The sequence below is a fragment of the Amblyomma maculatum genome, chromosome 6 (assembly GCF_055883805.1).
Source record: "Amblyomma maculatum isolate TAMU_Amacu chromosome 6, ASM5588380v1, whole genome shotgun sequence".
Taxonomy (NCBI): domain Eukaryota; kingdom Metazoa; phylum Arthropoda; class Arachnida; order Ixodida; family Ixodidae; genus Amblyomma; species Amblyomma maculatum.
In genome coordinates this window covers 152,090,927-152,096,926 of record NC_139349.1, presented here as the reverse complement: position 1 = coordinate 152,096,926, position 6,000 = coordinate 152,090,927, and positions in this window count along the sequence as shown.

Genomic DNA, 6,000 nt, shown 5'->3' with positions numbered 1-6,000 from the left:
ACGTTTTCATTGTCTCGTCTCGCCAACAAATTTGCCTGTCGATCAGCTAGCATATTCAGTGCCATATCTCGGCCATACTTGAACTCGCTAAGACGGCACTCGATCGTATTATAAAGCATTGCAGCGCGAGTGGTAACTTAATATGTCAATAAATTATAATCTCGCAAAGACAACATAAGGTGCAATGCGCGCAGCCGCGGAGGCTCATTGGATATATATACTTTCCAGAAAGAGGTTTGTATTGAAAGCGTAGTTTACTATACAAAAGAATGAGTATAATTGAGTCCCGACCCGTGGCGGTGGAATGATGGAGGCGAACTTCTGCAGACCCCTACATATGCCCTGTGGCCGAAATCTCCCAACAAACCCCTTAATTCAACAAACCCTCTGCCCCTCATAGCGATTCGGGTCAGTGACGCCACTCGCCGCCGCCACCCTTGGGGAAAGGGGAGGGGTCCGATGCATTCATGATTCATGGGGGCTCTCGTTCCGCTCGCTTTTCTCCCATGAGTTGGCTTCCATGGAAACTGAACGCGCGGCGTGTGCATTCATTTGCGGCACGATCGACTGTGTCGCAGCACGTCGTGAAGTGGCATGGATGATTCGGGTGCATGTGATTATCATTGACTCGTAGCAATGGAGACTGCATTTTATGGGTCAACGACATAATCATACGGCAGTTCATTAACCACTTCAATCAGTGACCGAGGAGAGAGAGAGCGGTATTTCTGCTGCGTTATATATGGCCATTGAAGCGCGTTAGCGCATACACGGATTACAAGGACGTTTCCATTTATATCGATCTCTGCTTGTGCATGCGAGCTAGATTGAGAGCGTGATCGTATACTATAAGCTCTTAATTTGCTTGATGGTGTCCCATATGCGTTTTGCGCGACCGGTACACGGGATCGGTGGTCGAGCGTGTCAGCCAATCCAGCTCGAAGCACGTGTAGAAAAAGCTTTTTACAAATCCAAGGCCAGTATTTCGAAAGAAATACAAGCCAACCGCAAAACGGCATGCAGTTGAATATGAATTATATCATTAATTCATATTAAACTGGAGAGCGCGATCGCCTGAGCCGCTTTTCGACCATGTATACGAACGCTTTAGCTAACAGTGCATCCAGTTGATATTGCCGTTGAGCAAGAGGTTGGAGAGAGAGAGAAATAACATTTATTTGCGCCCGTCATAGGATATAATTCATCACTGGGATCCCGGAAGGTAGCTGGGCCAGTACGTGCGCTTTCTCGTTCCCCCACGGTGCCCAAATGAGCGCGACCTGCTCTGCCAGTGGTGGACCACTGGTCAACAAACACTCTTGCTGCTATGACAGAAATGCGACCCACGTCAAGGTTTCTAGTGGCTGATTTTAAGCCTGTAACTATAATTTTGACCTGTTGCTGGTTAGGGCTAGCGCAATCCACCTGTTCCGCCTCCGTTGCGATCGAGTGTCGGGTGCTGCAGCAAACTATCCAGGACCCGTTTCCTCTAGTTACTGAAACACGTCCCATATCGTCCGCGCATTGTGCGGCATCTGTATATAAGACGTCCTGTCTGCCCTTAAAACGGGCTTGCAGCGCTGCTATCACTCCTCCGGCTGGGGGTGCATGTTTTTGGGGAGGGGAGGTATTTTTAATTTGTTCTTAACCTGTGTTGGAACCTTGTCTATATACGTCTGGAGCATGGGTCGGAATTTTTTTCGAGCAAAATAAGTCGGGTCAGCTGTGTCCAATCCCATCCCTAGCTAGCTCCTTTCAATTGACATTGGCCGTGCGACCAAACTCGTGATGTATATATTGTATACATCGGTTTGCTTTTTTTTTTTCGAGTGGTGCGCTCGTGAAATTGCCACGATTCTCATCTCGCGTCATTTCTCACGAGCATGGCAATATGGCAGTGTCCAGCAAATTACAAGTCTAGCATGAAGCCACGTACTTAATTGTTTTCATCCCCGGGTAGCTATAGCTGGTGGCGAAAACAATTATCTGCTCAGTGTGATATGCATATCATTCAAGTGGTCAAGAAAATTGTGATTTAAATACGCGGGGGCAAACTAAACGTTGTTTAGAAAGGACACGCGCCGTTTGTGCCTCGATCGTCCTCTGCCTTCTTTGTGCCTTATTCTGTTTGCGTCCACGTATTTGCATCATGAACAGCCCCAACCAGCGCCCGATTTTCCATCCTACTGCCATGAAAATTCTTCAAAAAGTAGTATATGCCTAAATTCTTTATCTTGGTAGCGCAATTCCTCCATACTAAAATATTGAACTATGCTGCATGCATATAATAATACCGCTGTTTACTATTTTTTTTTTTATGTGGGTACGTACGTTTCTAGGGGGCGACTTTCTGCTCCACAAATAGTTTTGGTCGCCGTGCATGGCCACATATGTAGAGTACGAAGTGAAATTGGCCGGTTCTACAGAGGTAATGTAATGCTCTTTAGAGTCCGGATTTTGACCTCGATAGCGAAGCACAATTTATACAAACCTATTAAGCCCACCTTATAAAATCAGGCGCATCGACAGCTGTAGTCCCGCCTGCAATCACAAATGCTTCAATGGAGTAGACCGCAGCGTACCTCAAACAACCTACTGTTTTTGTTTTTTTTTGTATCACAGTGTATTGTACCTTTATTTTTATTTTAACCTACCCTGTCATTTCTCCCTACCGCTCACTTCTGTAATTATACATTTTCCTGTATTTCCGCCGCCCTAGTTCAGCTTAAGTTCATGCGCTTCAGTTTTCTCGATAGCAGATACTGAGGTTGGCAAATACCCTTTTACTTCTGTTTTTGTTTTAACCATAAATGAGCTGCATACATACATACATACATACATACATACATACATACATACATACATACATACATACATACATACATACATACATACATACATACATACATACATACATACATACATACATACATACATACATACATACATACATACATACATACATACATACATACATACATACATACATACATACATACATACATACAACCCCGCCGGGGGGGCGCAGTGGTTACGGCGCTCGACTACTGTTCCCAAGGACGCGGGATCGAATCCCGGCCTCGGCGGCCGCTTTTCGGTGCAGGCGAAAAGCAGAGTGCCCGTATTCTGTGCGATGTCAGTGCACGTTAAAGAACCCCAGGTGGTCGAAATTTCCGGAGTCCTCCACTACGGCGTCTCTCATAGCCTGAGTTGCTTTGGGACGTTAAACCCCACAAACCACAACCACGTACATACATACAAAATGCAGATGGCGCAATGTATATCTTAACTTCGGCTTCAAGGCGGGCGATAAAAGCGACAACCAAAACGAACGCTATCGCAAGTCGCAGTGTTTCCATCACGAAGGCTAGGCTACAACAGTGGTGGCAAATAACTCGGCGATGACCACCAAACGACTGAACATCGCACTCAGTGACTGCCACAGTGCGTGTGTGAGTGTGTGTGTGCCAGTGCGTGAATTTGGAGCAGGACCCTGGACTGCAGCTAGCCGCCATCCAGTCGGCCTGGGACGCCGCCGGCCAACAACGGCTGCCGGCCTGCGTCTGAGGCGGGGCACCCGCCATCCATCCCAAGTGACGGAAGGCCGGAACTTGTTCATCCGCTGGAATAAATAAAAAGTTCTGCTCGCTCTCTCTCTGTGGCAGTGTGTGTTTTGTGCGACAATGTGTATCCGTGTTTTAAGTGTTGTGTTCTTTTTTTTTGTTTTACAATTTTCGAATCTGATCCGGGGGACCCTGTTCCCCTGTTGATCTCCCGATACGAAGGGAATGACCACATACTCATTATCATCATTACCTTCGGTAGTGTACTTGTGTTGTAGATCTATATCATTGCACTATTGCGCCATGCGCTACATATACCTTGCATGCGCGCTCCTTGTTGCATTTTTATTGCACATTCAGGCAGGCAGTCAGGACGGTTGGTGAGCAGTTTTTACTGACCATCGCTTTTCGGACTGTGACGAAAGGGAGAAGGACGCGCGCCATGCCTGCAAGGTACAAACGCCACCTTGAGCAGGATGTGCCCGTGCACAGAAAAACAGAACCGCGACGGCTCAGAACGCAATTATCGGACGCCGAGGCCTCTCTCGCCTCTTCGGGTTGTGGAACTTCTGACGTCGCCGGTACACAGCAGTGTGGCGAGATCTCAGAAGACTACCGTTCCGAGACCTCTGCAGTGCAAGTCGGAGAGGTAAATAAGGGTTTCTTGCTGTTGGACCGCGTATCAGTTCCGTAATCTTTGTTTGTTAATGCTCGATGCCGCGAGTCACACCTTTATCAGTTTTGTTGTAGCACAAGGTGCACCGAGATCTGTCTCGAAGGTTCCGGCCACTCGCGTGTCTTTCCACAATGTTCCAGCCCGTGCTGGTAGCTGCTTGCGACGTTATCTAGATTGTTCTGTGCAGCCTTTAAAATGAGCGTTGCCGAGTGTGACGGGCATTCTTTGTTCGACGACCGACGAGCGCGTTTGTTGCTATCGCCGCCGCCGAGTTGCTTAGTTCTTTTGCGGGCGCAAGTCAGCCCAAATAAAGAGTTTCTTTAGTGCAATCATCGACCCTTCATTTGTGTCGTCGACCTCGTCACCACTACGTGACATCTGGTGGAGGTGCTGCCTTTGATCCTTCAAGCGAAGACCCAAGCCGTGTTCCTGTCGCCCTGGAAGACCAGCCCACAGGTCACCGAGCCAGCCGCCGACTTTAAGGCCTACAACCCGAACACAGTCTGCTGCCTGACCCCATTCGATCTCGGAAGGCATCGACGCTGACAATGGCCCAGCCTACAGCACCGGTTGTTTTCGTCCAACCCCGTGAGCCCCCCTGCTTCCATGGACGACCGGATGAAGATGCTGGAGACTGGATGGACCTTTTCGACCGTGTGGCAGAATTCAACGGCTGGAACGACGCTGCGAAACTCAGGCAGGTCTACTTTGTTCTTCAAGGACATGCCCGAGTTTGGTTCGAAAATCATGAGGCAGCTATGAAGGATTGGGACATTTTCAAGGAAGCGTTTTTGACTGCCTTTTCAAGCGTCGTCCGAAAGGAAAGAGCCCAGGCCCTCCTTCAGTCAAGAGTTCAACTTCCTAACGAGCCTGTCCTGGCGTACGTTGAAGAGATGAAGCGCCTCTTTCGCCGCGCCGACCCTAACATGACTGAAGGTGAGAAAGTCAAATTTTTAATGCGAGGCGTCAAAGAATCGCTTTTTGCAAATCTTGTCCGAAATCCGCCAAAAACCGTGGCAGAATTTGAAACGGAGGCGTCTACTATCGAGAAGACGTTGGCCACCCGGATGCGCCACTACGAGCGACCACTTCAGCCGGACTGCTCAACCCACTACCCGAACGCATCTGCAAGCGGAGAGAACCTTCGGGACCTCATCCGGGAGATCGTGCGAGAGGAGCTCCGCCGATTGATGCCATCATCGCAACAACCCCAGGTGGCGACCCTCGCTGACGTCGTCCGTGAAGAAGTCCAGCAGGCGCTGGGCGTTCCTGAAGCGACGGCTGCGACTGTTCCAACACAAGAGGCAACAGCGATGAACTACGCTGGTGCATTACGTCGCCCTCCGCCCCGACGTGATGACTTTCCGAGCCCTCGCCGCTACCGGCCTGTTCCTGAAAACCGCCCCTTGGCTCCAGCCCGCCAAGCCTACCAACGACCAACAAGCCCCAGGAAGTGCGATGCATGGAGGACAGCGAACAACCGGCCATTATGCTTCCACTGCGGTGAGGCCGGCCACATTCTGCGGCACTGCCCGTACCGACGAATCGGTCTCCGCGGATTTGCAGTCGACGCTCCACGACCACGCCCAGGTGAACGACCGCAAGAAATCGACAACTATCTGCGTAGCGGTGAGATTGCGCCACCAAGCCGTCGATTCAGGTCTCCATCGCCGTACAGGGCCCGCTTTGCGTCGCCAGGACGTAACTATGATGGTAGTGTGCGCGGAAGGTCCCCAAGCCCCCGTAGGGGACACTAAAGGC